This window comes from Chiloscyllium punctatum, chromosome 26 (genome assembly GCF_047496795.1).
Source record: "Chiloscyllium punctatum isolate Juve2018m chromosome 26, sChiPun1.3, whole genome shotgun sequence".
Taxonomy (NCBI): domain Eukaryota; kingdom Metazoa; phylum Chordata; class Chondrichthyes; order Orectolobiformes; family Hemiscylliidae; genus Chiloscyllium; species Chiloscyllium punctatum.
In genome coordinates, this window is record NC_092764.1 from 62855619 (window position 1) to 62870257 (window position 14639).

Genomic DNA, 14639 nt, shown 5'->3' on the forward strand with positions numbered 1-14639 from the left:
GTGAGATGCTCATTGGATGGTCGGTCTGAACTTGATGGGCCAAATGGCCTGCTCCCACAATGTAGGGATTCTATAAAAATGCAGGTTTTTAAGTTCAGAATAAAAGAATCATCGTGCTTAGTTCACATCAGGATGAATAGACTGAAAAGGAAGGAAATTATGCAAAACTTATCTCAAATCTTGGTTAGGTCACTCTTGGAGTCCTGTTTACTCTAAGAGAATGTGGAACTCACTACCAGGGGGAGGAAATGTGGTGAACTGCGGGGATGGATTGAAGGGGAGGTGAAGTACTGTACATCGATGTGGGAGAAGGGAATACAACAAAGCTTTCTAAAGTGGGTTTGCAAATGCTCTGACAGAATGATGCAGCTTTACATTCTTCCATTTTACCAATCTGTGGGTGTGGCCTTAATGATTCACCTTTGAGGCGTGGCTCCTGCAGCACTGACGTTGGCCAACCTTACACACTGTTTGAAAACCATGAGATTTCCTCAAACCTCTCTGACCTATACCTCTTGTTCTTACAGTCCCACATGCCTCCATTCTTCAACGTTTCCCCCTTCTTTTAAAAGTCTTTGTCCTTCCCCTGCTCTATCGATCTTCCCCAGCTCCACTGGCCCTGACATCTCCCATTCTCCCTGAATGGCCACAACAACTTTTCAGCCTTGTACAGGTGCCCTGAATGGGAAAGGTTCAGAACCCTGGAACACAGGGTAAGTCTAATAGAGTTAGATATTGAAATCCCCGAATCCCCTTTCAGGAATAAAATCTGCTGTGTTTACCTGGTCTGCACTACATGTGACTCTTGTACAGGGCCATGGTGAGGCCATACCGAGAATATTGTTGCAGTTTTGGTCTCCTTTTCTGAGGAAGGATACACTTGCTCTTGAGGGAGTGCAGTGAAGGTTTACCAGGTTGATTGCAGGGATGGCAGGACTGACACATGAGGAGAGATTGACGAGGATACGATGGTTTTTGCTGGAGTTCAGATGATAGAGTGGGGGGGAGTCTCATAGCGTCCTCCTGCTCCTAACCGATACGTTTTGATGTTAGCTGCCCTCTGAAATAGCCTGGCAATCCTCAAAGTCACAGATAAGTTATAGGAAAGTCCCAAAAATATCTGTCCATGACAGTATTGATGAGGGTGACCACTGCAGAGTCCCAAGTACCTATTCATAACTCACACTGAAAGTACCTTCTTTGGTGACAAGGTGAAAGGCAGCAGTGATTGGATAATAAGACAGACGATGGTACAAGGCAAAAGAAGATTAGAATGGAACAAACAAAGAAACAAAAGATGAGTCTTGACCAGGAGTACAGATGGGAAATGGCAGAATCCTCACCAACAGCGGCTGTGTGTAAAGACAGGGAGAGTCCTTTTGCCTGGCCCCATCACAGATCTTCCCATTCTCCTGCTCGTGTTGTTTAAAACCTGTTGTATCTCTGACTTTGTTTAGAATTCTGACAAAAGGTTTCCAACCTAAAATGTAACTCCACTTCTCTCTCCACAGATGCTGCCTGACCTGTTGTGTATTTCCAGCATTTCCTCTTATTATTTTTGATTTCCAGCATCCAGATTTGTTTGCTTTGTACTGTATCCCAGGTAGATCTCCATCCGAACCTAATGGATTGCTGCAGTTATTGTTACAACTCTCAGCAGGACACTCGCAGATAACTAACAGCTTACTTTAATATGGTCGCTCCTATCAGTGAATAACCCAGAGAGGAAGGGACTGTATTGACAGGGGAAGGGAAGCTATTTCTCAAGGAAGATGCCAGTTACCTCCCAGAATTCCATAAGGCCATAAGAAATGGGAACAGGAGGAGGGTGTTTGGCCCCTTGAGGCTCCTCTACCATTCAATAGGATAACAGCTGAGCCGACATTCCCCATGGCCACTTTCCACATAACCCCTGACGGTGGTGGCACCATCCCCCACCTTTTCCTCCACTACATCGATAACTGTATTGGCGCTGCCTTGTGCTCCCACGAGAAGGTTGAACAGTTCATCCACTTTACCAACACCTTCCACCCTGACCTCAAATTTACCTGGACCATCTCAGACTCCTCCCTCCCCTTCCTAGACCCCTCCATTTCTATCTCAGGCGACCGAATCAACACGGACATTTACTATAAACCAACCGACTCCCACAGCTACCTAGATTACACCTCCTCCCACCCTGCCCCCTGTAAAAACGCCATCCCATATTCCCAATTCCTTCATCTCCACCGCATCTGCTCCCAGGAGGACCAGTTCCAATACCGAACAACCCAGATGGCCTCCTTCTTCAAAGACTGCAATTTCCCCCCAGACGTAATTGACGATGCTCTCCATCGCATCTCCTCCACTTCCCACTCCTCTGCCCTTGAGCCCCACCCCTCCAATCGCCACCAGGACAGAACCACACTGGTCCTCACCTACCACCCCACCAACCTCCATATACAGCGTATCATCCGTCGCTATTTCCACCACCTCCAAATGGACCTCACCACCAGGGATATATTTCCCTCCCCTCCCCTATCAGCGTTCTGAAAAGACCACTCCCTTTGTGTCTCCCTTGTCAGGTCCACACCCCCCACCAATCCAACCTCCACTCCTGGCACCTTCCCCTGCAACCGCAAGAAATGCAAAACTTGCGCCCACACCTCCCCCCTTACTTTTCTCCAAGGCTCCAAGGGATCCTTCCATATCTGCCACAAATTCAGCTGCACCTCCACACACATCATTTACTGCATCCGCTGCACCCGATGTGGCCTCCTCTTATTGGGGAGACAGGCCGCCGACTTGCGGAACGTTTCAGAGAACACCTCTGGGACTCCTGGACCAACCAACCCAACCACCCCGTGGCTCAATGCTTCAACTCCCCCTCCCACTCCACCAAGGACATGCAGGTCCTTGGACTCCTCCATCGCCAGACAATAGCAACATGACGGCTGGAGGAAGAGCGCCTCATCTTCCGCCGAGGAACCCTCCAACCACAAGGGATGAACTCAGATTTCTCCAGTTACCTCATTTCCCCTCCCCCCACCTTGTCTCAGTCCCAACCTTCGAACTCAGCACCACTTCCTAACCTGCAATCTTCTTCCTGACCTCTCCGCCCCCACCCCCACTCCGTCCTATCTCCCTCACCTTAACGTCCTTCCACCTATCACATTTCCAATGCCCCTCCCCCAAGTCCCTCCTCCCTACCTTTTATCTTAGCCCACTTGGCACACCCTCCTCATTCCTGAAGAAGGGCTCATGCCCGAAACGTTGCTTCTCCTGCTCCTTGGATGCTGCCTGACCTGCTGCGCTTTTCCAGCAACACATTTTCAGCTCTAATCTCCAGCATCTGCAGTCCTCACTTTCTCCAAGAAGATCCCCTTTATTCTGAGACTATGCTTGCTGGTCCTAGACTCTCCCATGAGGTGAAATAGTCTCTCAGCATTTACACTGTCAAGCCCCTAAAGTGACCCTTCTCTGAACTGCCTCAGATTACATCGGAATGTAATCTTTCCTTAAATAAGAGGACCAAAATACTACAGATGTGGTCTCACTAGCACCTTGTTCAGTTGCAGTAAGACTTCCCTACTCTTATATTCCAACCCCATTGAAATCAGGGCCAATATTGTATTCGACTTCCTGATTACCTTCTGCACCTGTGAGTGGGCTTGTTGTGTTTTGTGCACAAGTTTCCCCAAGTCCCCTTGTGTTGCAGCTTTCTGCAGGGTTTCTCCATTTAAATGACACTGTTTTGGTTTCCCTTCCAAAATGAACAGCTTTGCATTTTCTCACATTCTGCTCCATTTACCAACTTTGTGCCCACTCACTGAACCGATCAGTATTTCTGTATAAACTGTTGATCTCCCTCTGACAAGTTGCCTTTCCACCTATTTTCCTTCAGCATATTGTTCCTGATATTTCAGAGTACAGACTGTGATAAAGGCTCCCAATATGCTATTATCAGGGATCTTGGACTCTCAAGGTAAATGGATTTTCAGTTCTGTGAAAAATGTTCTGTGAAGCATTGGATCAAAACGACCTCTCCATGAAATGATGTGCTTAAGCTAAACACCCAAACATGTCACCTGATGGAAAGACTATTGGACAATGTTTCTTTGTTTCTTTTCCCCCCCATTGGATGTGGGTGTCACTGACTGGGTCAGCGTTTATTGCCCATCCCGAGTTGCCCATGAAAAGGTGGTGGTGAGATCCCCTTCTTGAACTGCTGCAGTCCCTGTGCTGTAGGTAGACCCACAATGGGATTGGGAGGGAGCTCCAGGATTTTGACCCAGTGATAATGAGGTAATGGTGAAATACTTCCAAGTTAGAAAGGTGAGCCACTTGGAGTGTTTACCAATTTAAGATTCATGACAGACTGAGAGACAGTTGGAGAGAGGGTAGGGAGAGGTTTGAAAGAAAAGAATACATACCAGTAAAAGAGCAGTTTAATTTTGACAGTCCCCAGACCATCAGAGCGAACAAAATGTCATAAGCTGTTTCAGCTGAACAGGTAGACAGAGCAGAAAAACTCCCTTAGCATTTCTTAGTCTGTCAGTGTCTGGGTATCTCAGAAAAGGAGAAAAGATCACAGGTGAATGTGTAAATGTCACCCTGGTGAGCTTGTCAGTTGAGTAAGACATTGACCGGAGTGACAGTTCACAGGGGGTTAAGTCTGTTTGAGAGATACTATCGTGGAAATGGGTTCATGGGTCTTTTTGCTGTTTATGATTGAATACTTCCAAAACGTCTCACTTATATCATGTTGTTGGTTTTTCCAGTTTGTATGCTAAACTTCTGCTCTTAGTTAAAAGAATATGAGAAACCTCTTATGAATATGTTCAGTGACTGATCACCATGGAACCCAAACTGGAAAAATAAACTTTACAGTCAATCAAGTCAGGTTTCACTCTGGAATCTAACTGGTTCAGTATTATCACCAGCTGGGCTAGTAATAAACAATTGATTTACCTTGTTTCATTCAAACAGATCCAGCAGAAAAATGTCTGAAGCTTAGCCCGAAAGGTTGAAATTGAATTGCCTCCAACTCTTCTGGACAAGGTTAAGGAACAGCCAAATGTTCTGATATCGAGAATCATTTTTGTTATCTATGGAAATACAAAACTTTTCCAGGTAATGTAGTCAGAATCAACATTGAAGTATAATGCAAGTTAATTCATTGAAAAATAACAATCGGATTATATTATATCAAGTAATCGCTACATTTATGAAGTTAACAACGTGAAATGTCGTGCTGTGCCTCGGAGTGGGATGCAAGAAAGGACAGCAGGTTTATGCTCATACACGCTGCTTCATACTCTCATGGTCAACATTTTCCAACAAGAGAGAGAGAGAAATGTCCCAGTGATTGGATTGTACCGTGTCGTGTGATGGGGCTGCTATACCGAGTAGCTGGAGTTTTGTGGAAGCAGCAGGAACTGGGTGAGGGTCTGGCCTCACTGGGTTCTGCATGAGCACAAGGTGCAGTATCTGGATGTTTGGTCTGAGTCCCAGTCCCCAGGGACTGCTGGGTGATATGGCTGTGGTGCATTGAGCAGCGTGTGGTGAGAGTGGTGTGTTTGGGGGGAAATGTCCTTTTGAAGATACATTCACTGACCTCGATCACCTGTGTAAGCTCACTGCCATACTTGTGGCACTGTTTAAGACACAAGACCCACACTTGAAAACAGGAGAGAACACAGCTTCAGCACTCACTCTGTCACTCAAAGGAAAAGCTACCAAATTACATGAATCATTTAGACTGCCACTTAACTGTATTTTGCCTCTTGTATGGGGGCTTGTGTGCCTGTACGAACATCACATTTGACCCTTCAATTTACAAAACTCGTTAAGTAGTTTTTAGTTCTGGGCTGTATTGAAGTTATAGCAGGAGAACACTGGGTTTGAGAGCATAAACTGCTCAGAAGGACAATGATGTTAACCCTAGCTATGCATCTCATTAACTTTGTACATTTTGACGAAGCCTCCCCTCAGCTCCTGCGTTCCGAGTTTTACTCACCTCTCCTTATAGCTCATACCCTCTCATCCAGGCAGCATCCTTGTAAACTCTTCTTTCTGAAGCCTCTAATCCTTCCTTTGGACTGACGACCAGAAATGAACACAAAATCCTTTGTGTGGCCCAATCAATGTCTTACATAGCGGCATCATGACCCCCTGACTCTTGAACACAATTCTCCAAGCAATTTTCTTCAATAAAGGCACAACATTAGTCCTCTAGCAACTCACCTGTGATGACAGATGAGTCAAATATTTCTGAATGGGCTCCACAATTTCTTCCGTCACTTCCCACAGCATTCTGGGATACACTTGATCAGGTCCTGGAGATTTATTTAACGTTATGTTTTCTCAGACATTCAACACTTCCTCTTCTGCAATGTGAACTGTATTCAACACATCAATATTTATTTACCCAGAGTTCCCTAGCCACCATCTTTTTTCTCCACAGTAAAAGATTGACACATAGTATTTATTTTGTATCTCTCCCATCTCCTAACAGAGAGAGAACCTCATTGACCTGTAAGGGACCCGATTCTCTATCGAGCTCCTCTTTTACTGTTCATGTTTTTAGAGAATCCTGAACCTTATCTGCCAAGGCTCTCATAACCCCTCTCTGACCTCCTAATCTCCCTCTTCAGAATGCTCCTACCCTCTTTATACTCTTCATAAGAATCATTTGATCCCAGTTGTCTACATCTCATGTATAATACTTTTGTATTCTTGACGAGAACCCCAATCCCTTCATTCATCCATTGTTCTCTCAAAGGGTCATGAATCTATGGGATTCTCTATTCCAGAATGCAGTGGACATGGGAGACTGAATAAATTTGAGGAGGAGAGTAACAGATGTTTAAGTAATGCTGGGTTAGAGGGTTATGGTGAGAGAGCAGGATAGTGGAGTTGAGGCAGAGATTAAATCAGCAATGATCAGTTGAACGACAAAATAGTCTTGAGGGGCTGAGTTACCTACTCCTGCTCCTAGTTAATAGGTTTACTGTTTATTACTGGTGTTTTGTCTGCTTCCTCTTGTGTGAAAATGGACACAAAGTACTCAGTATATTGATCCATCATTAGCTTGGTGTTTCTTCCAGAATACCAGTCTCCAGCAAATAAAAATAACAAAGGAACCAACAGGAACAATACTTTCAGTTTTTGTTTATTTCATCTTTTGCATCACTTTGACTTTTCAAACATTAGTTGTCCTTATATGCTCCATTTTCATTCAGTAATTTTCTACTCTGGCCAGTTCATACTCACCAATTCTCCCAATCTCTCATATCCTGGGAAGTCCTCTGTAATTGTAAAAGAATTGGGCAGTATGGGTTGGAACAGCTTTAACGAGCTGGGAAAATAGCTGACATTGGGAGACCTGGAGTAAATACTGAAATGGAAGTGAAGGTGCTACAACCATCGGAAAATCCATGGATTGTAAAACCATTTCCAGTTTTAACTTGATGTCAGGTAAACTGGAACATCGGCAGTCACAGACAAAGTGTTCCTTTCCAGTACAGAGATCAGGAGATTACTTCCATCCACACAACATGAACTTTTCTATTTCCAATATTCAGTGCCCCGGATGAACAGCCTCTCATTACAGGAAGAGATTCTTCCTTCAAATGTCGGATCATAAACAATGTGTTCAAAGTTGTAAAGAAGATATGAGGATTAAGTTTTAATCAGCCTTTTGGAATGTTTTTAGATTACTTACAGTGTGGAAACAGGCCCTTCGGCCCAGCAATTTCATACCGACCCGCTGAAGCGCACCCACCCAGACCCATTCCCCTATATTTACCGCTGAGCCTAACACTGCGGGCAATTTAGCATGGCCAATTCACCTAGCCTGCACCTTTTTGGACTGTGGGAGGAAACCGGAGCACCTGGAGGAAACCCACGCAGACACGGGGAGAATGTGCAAACTCCACACAGTCAGTCGCCTGAGGCGGGAATTGAACCCGGGTCTCAGGCACTGTGAGGCAGCAGTACTAATCACTGTGCCACCGTGCTGCCCATATGTTGGTGAGGACATTCTGACAAATGAATCCAAACATGTTTCTGCAAACCTAAGCTGCCTCTGCCTTGTTTGGGTGGGCAGTTTCATGCTGGCTGTACACTCATACCATTCAGAAATGCTCCTTATTTTGCCTCACTTACTGAAATACCAATAAGGCCAAGTCTCTGCAAAAAGGGTTGTATATACGAATTTATTCAAATTTAATCCTGTTTAAAGTACACTGTCCCATCTGTAAAAAGTATACACAGTAAGTATACACTACTCTTGCTGTTCTTTGTCTCCAGAGTGACAATAACAGCACTGTGTTAAACAATCTAGTAAGTGGAATAGAAGTAGTCAATGTCACCATTGAAAACCTCACAGACCCAGTGATCATTGTCTTCCAGAACACAACCTTGCCGGTAAGAGAAAAAACAAACATTCATTCATTCATCGTTGTGCAACTGAACAAATAAGTTATTTAAGTGAATGAGTGTCCTTTATGATGTAAATCAATTCCATTTTAGACTAACTCAAGTGGAAAATGTGCCTTTTGGGATTTCAGGAAAGGTGAGTTAACATTTGATAAAACAAAATTTGTTAGCTCTAGAATTGGGGAGTAATGGCTCACCTCTGATTTTCTAACTTTTCATTGTAGGGAGCACAAGTCATGGCATCTGGAGTGAGTCTGGCTGTACGACAGAAAGTCAGCTTCACAACATCACCTGCAAGTGCAACCACTTGACCTCTTTCGCTGTCTTACTGGTACGAATGATCCAATCAAATACTGTGTTTTATTCTGGAACAATAAATCTCCAGCATGCTGTGATCAATCTGTCCTCTCATTGTGGTTTGAATACAATTTCATTGTGGAATGAAAGGGAAGCAGAGAGACATAGATCATTGAAAGCACAGATGGGGACCATTCTGTCCATCACGTCTGTGTGTACCGAGAGGGATCTATCCCAAATCAATCCCACTTTCCAGGAGCTGCTCTGTAAATTATAACAATTACAATCATATCCAATTTTCATTTTTGAACATAATTAGGGTTTGACTCCATTACACTTTTCGGTTGTGAGTTCCAGATCCCTATCTTCTCCTCAACTGCCCTCTATTCATCCACAAATTAATCTAAATTTCTACCCCATGGTTAATGATCTCTCTGCCAAGGGAAACAGGCTCACTCTGCCTCAAGCGCCTATTGCATTGTCCATCTCAATTAAATTTCTCCTCAACCTTCCCTGGCCCAAAAAAGCCTGGTCTCTCCAACCTGTCCTTGTGTTCTTTATTCCTGGTGATATCTTTGTCAATCTCTGTGTACATTTTGTCTGTGATTAAATCCTTCCAGTAACCCTGTAAATGGTGTTGTGTGCAGGACTCCACCAGTGTCTGCCCTAGATTGAGCTGATGCTCTCTGCTGCTATATTTTACACCTTGGTTAATCAACAATCCCATTGGCCTTCTTTGCAGCTGATCGACCTAATTTGTAACCTCAGGGAACATGTGCTCCACAGTCTCTCTATTCCTTCACACTGCTCAGTATTCCACTATTTATTGTTTCTTCCCTCACCCATTTGCCCTCTTCCAATTCCCTACTTACATTTCTCTCCATCGTGTTTTCTCCCAGCTCAGTGGTAATCTCTCTGATGCCTGAAGCTTTCTTCCTCACTATCCATTTTTAAACATCTGCAAACTGAATCCTGTCCCTACATCATTAATACCTTCCAAGTAAAGTAAGGGACAGAGCCTTACACAACCCCACTGAAACAGCCTCCCAATCACAAAAGCACTGTTGCCCATTCCCCTTTGCTTCCTATCATTGAACAGCTCAGATTCAATTTGTCCCGTGCTCTTGGATCCTGTGGGTTCTTGCTTTTCTGCCCAGTCTCCCATATCATTCTTTCCCCTTAGAGTGGTCCCTGGCTGCTCAGTGACATCACTGACCCAGATAACAGGGAGGCAACATACCACCCTGGTGTCTGTGGTTACAGTAATGTATGTTTATTCCCTTAAGTAGTGGTTGCACTTCCACTGTCATCATTCGGAATTTTATCGGAGTTTCCCTAAACAGAGTCACCAAGATGCTCACAGTTTGGCATTGCCATCACCAGTTCACAAACCCACCTCCAATCAAAGAGAAAGATGCATTGGGACTCCTCCCTGGTTCTCTTTCGGCAGTCATTCATTCCCTCTCTGCTCGGGGATTCTTAAACTGCAGCATGTCAGCTCCTGCTCACGCTCTGAAGCTCAAGCTGCTCCAGACGGTGATAATTCCTGTGTACGTGATTGTCCAGCACAAGAGGGCTCCTGTGGTACAGTGGGTAGTGTCCCTACCCCTGAGGCAGGAGGCTTGGGTTCAAGTCCTCCCTGCTCCAGAGGAGTGACATCACAATTCTGAACAGGTTCATTAGAAAATACCTTGTCCAACACGTGAAGCATCCTGGATTGTCACGTGCTACAGGGTGTGTACTCAACACAACGGAGGTGCCCCACCGTGTCCTTTTTCAGTGCACAGTGTATAAACGTACCAGAAAGACAGAGGGTTGTGCCTTAGTTGAAAAATAGTCCCAGTTACTTGGAATCTGCTCCTCCTCCCCTTGTGCTGATATCACACTATTCTTTTATATCCCCACTGCTCCCATTCCCTTCCCTCCAGGCTTTCCATTTCAACTTAATTTGTTTCGACCTGATTTCTTGATCACAATGACGTTATCAGTAACTGAACTGAAACATTTCCCTGTGAGTCGCTGATCTGCCTTGCTCTGTGATGCCACTTTGTTATGTGTTGCATGCTGTGTCCTTCAGCTCCCTTTGCTGTTACTCTGTTACACTGCCATTGAAATCACTGCAATTACTCCTGTGACCCACTTCACTCACCTGACTCTCTCCATCCTTGTGGGATCAGACATTGTCATTGATGAGCCGAGGAAAGAGTCAAGTTGGCAATAGTCAAGGTCGAGGCATTTCAAGTTCGAATGATCCAAGGGCAGGCAGTTTTCTCCCAGAACCTCTTGCCAACCCAGCGCCAAAATAAAACACGGCACAAATTTTGATGTCTCCAAATGCATCAGGCAAGAGAGAATCCCAAAGCAAAGTCTAGATACCCAGTGCACATTTCTCTCACCCAGAACAGGTGACTGTAAGCTGTCATTTTGCCGACAGTACAACATGCCATGATCATTGATGTAGATGAGATTGGAAATGTGTAATCCATTACACAGCAGACCGAATTGTTGGAGTTGTTTGTCACCTTTACAGAAATCGTGGTTTCTGAGGGTTCATTTTGAATTGCTACATGTCCATTTTGGTTTGACTGTCTCTTTCTCCAGTGTATGAAATGTCCTTAATTTAGGCGGCATTTGATGTAGATTTAACAGAATAGAACAGAGACAATTAATTAAAAAGGACTTCAACAATCCTGGTTTCTAATACTCCGCTGTTTTGTCCAGCTGCTCCATTTTGATTGACAGATATTTCTCTGATCCTTTAGACCTCGGTTTCTTCTGCACATTGAATGGGAGCTGGGTGGGAGCTGGAGTTTTAAGGAACATTCAGAATAATTGGTTGAGGCTGAACTGCCTCAATTCTGATGTGAAAAGAAAACAGGGTCACCCACTGGCAACGAAGCTGGTTTGACAGACTCTGCAAGATGGCACAATCCACAAACATCTCCAGCTGCTCACAGCCATGGGACACTGTCTTCTGGGAGCTAAATGCAGCGTGGATTACAAGGGCACCTACAACCACTGTGCAGTTGAAGGCTGGTACAGCCAGTATTGGAAATTTCCCTCTGCACCAGTGATGCATGTTGTACTGGAGACTGGGACTTCTTTCGTCTTGTCCATATTTCATGTTTCCTTTCATTTTCCTTTTTCCTGTTATTTCTTCAACCTCTCCTCTTTCAGCCTTGTGTTAAGGTATGAATTGGCAGAAGTGCCTTTCAAACATTTCTAACGGCCTTCAGGATTTTTGTGATCAGCCCTTAAATATGGTGGACCTGTGGCTAGATCCTTGATGGTGCTTTGATATAATAACATTTCGAATTTTCTTTCTCAAAGGACTATCACAGTGACGATGCCTCAGATGTTGCTTCATCGACACATTCTATTGCATTGATTATTGTTGGGACCTTTATCATTTTCATAGTGATTACAGTTCACTGCTATGAGACAATCAGGTAAGAAAATCTGCTCTCAAGGCTGTCATTCTCCTTTTGAAGTGTATTTCTGCTGCAAATCCATTCTGTTTCACATTTACACATTGTTCATTCTGAATTGTTATTTCTTTCAATCAATTACAGGCTACATGCACATACGCTAATACAAACTGATTGGATCAAGTGACTAGTTTCCACGTTTTACTTTGATTTTGGTGTACGCTTTGATTATTTGAGTTTCTTCACACAATGAACAGTATAATAACAAACCCAAAGCAATGATCACCTATTAATAAACCTTTGACGAGGAGAAGGGACAATGTTGAATCAAATGTTGCTGTCTTGAATTGCCAACAACTCCTGAACTTCACTGTGAACATTCCAATGTGATGATCCCTATTTCAAACCTTGCAATCCCAGCCTGAAATTCTTTGTATTCTTGGATGTGAGCAGATGGAAAACTGCAGGCTGGGTCGAAGTAATTAGAATATGGATTCACAGGGTGTATGAGGGGAAAATCCATACAGGATGTTCACACCTAAACACTGAAAGAATCTAAAACATTAACCTTTAGGTTTATTTCCCAAATTGTTCATTTATTCATGAAAGCTCCTCTCATGGACTTGTCTTCCGAGTCTTAGCTTTTCATAGGAGCTGATGCTTGACTTTACTCCCCTCCTGAAAGGGACTTCAATCAGTTCACCCGTGGCCAATAGTACTGACTATTTTGAATTTTCGATGATGTGGCAAGTGAAATGTTGCCTTTGTTAAAGTGTTTTAAGTTGAAATTGTGGCAAATCAATGGTTGTAGTTTCAAGTTTCATTCTGGAGAGTTGAGCACCTGATCGATGCTGGTACCTCAGTGAAGTGTAAATGAAGTGCTGCAGTGGCAGAGGGGCTGTCTTTCAGATGAAGCATTAAATCAAAGGCCTCACTGCCCTCTCAGGTGGATAGAAAAGATCCCCTGGGCCTCTACTGAAACACAGCTGGGGAGCTCGACCAAAGTGGGTTTATACTCTTGTACTTGGGTATCTGTGAGGCCCATTACCAACCCCATTGCTGCCTTGAGACAAGGCAGGGTCTGTTAATGTGAAGGGTGCTGCACTTGCTGGAATTCCCAGCTCACCTCTGACACAGCCTCAAACCTGCCACAATGTACAGGATGTAGCCTGAAGGTGTAGGCCTGTTCCCTCACAATCAGGATTTCAGATTAAACTCAACTCTCGACAAATAATCATTCTAAATTCCTGTCTCTCACAGATTAACCCAACTTGTTCTCTCCCAATTGTTGTTTTTATTGTCAGAAACTTGTATCTTAAAGCCATTATGAATAAAGGCGTGTCAGTATTTCAAGCTCATGTCAAGGTCAAGCGAATGAAGACAATTGGCTCTGACATATACTGTCAGTGGTTTGCTTCCTTTGAATATTTATATTCTCTTTCTTCAACAGCAGGATGATGTGGCCTTCAGGAAAACCTACAGGACGTTCCCGGTTCTAAGCAATTTGAACAAAATGATCCTGGCTTTTTCGTCTCGAGTGTCATTACTTTCTGTGGCTGGAATACTTTTCAAATAGCTGAAGAATTTCCAAAGTTTCTGCTAATGAAGAGACACAAACACAACCTTGTAACCAGAGCTGGTAATTTCTATGTCATACTTCATCATGAATGCTTGGAACAAACCTCCAGAATATCTTCCAGTGACAGGTTTGCCTCTGAAGCCAGTCTTCCTTTGTTATATTGTTTATCACTGTCAATGGATTCCAATCTCACCTTAATGACTGCTCAGCTTGGAGTGTGGGTGAAGAAAGAAGAGGAAATAAATCATTCCTCGATCTTAGTGTTACACTGCACCAAACTGTTTAGAAAAATGGTGAGAGTTAGTTCTCAGTCTTGAACCAGGAGTGCACACTCCTTCCTATTCACTGTCTCGGTGTTCTGCCTTCAGGATGTATGTCTGTCCAGCTCAAACAGCATTGCTGAAACCCAAGAAGCAAACTGCTGTGATTCTGGAATGAGCAGCTGACAGGCCTCATGGCTTTCCATAATGAGATCAGGATAACGGGAAACATGGGTGGGTGCATGTCATTCATGGTGGGGCATGGTGCCTCAGTGGTTAGCACTGCTGCCTGTCAATACAGAGACCCAGGTTCAATTCTAGCATTGGGCCACTGTCTGTGTGCAGTTTGCCCATTTTCCCCTTGTCTGTGTGGGTTTCTTCTGGGTGCTCTGGTTTTCTCCCACAATCCAAACGATGTGAAGGTCAGGTGAATTGGCCATGCTAAGTTGCCAAGTCAGGGGTGAATGGGACTGGGTCAGTGTGGGCTTGCTGGGCTGAAGAGCCTGTTTCCATATTGTAGGGAATCTAATCAAATCAAACCACTGAAACCCAGTGCTATCCCTGTCTGTCATACCTTGCTAAGGTATTTTACAAAGTTAGTAATAAAGCACATGGCAAGAAGGCAGAATGTAAAGTTTCAGGCTGAATACATTC

At 44.1% G+C, this 14639-nt stretch overlaps 1 long non-coding RNA gene across 2 annotated transcripts; it reads left to right on the plus strand.

Moving 5' to 3' along the window:
* Positions 1-4996: 4996 nt before the first annotated feature.
* Positions 4997-12117, plus strand: LOC140496194 (uncharacterized). 2 transcript variants are annotated; one of them, XR_011964209.1, is made up of 5 exons: positions 4997-5112; positions 8293-8409; positions 8515-8557; positions 8646-8752; positions 12049-12117. It is a non-coding gene; the product is annotated as an uncharacterized lncRNA (long non-coding RNA). The 2 variants fall into 2 exon arrangements; XR_011964210.1 differs by lacking the exon at positions 8293-8409.
* Positions 12118-14639: the final 2522 nt, after the last annotated feature.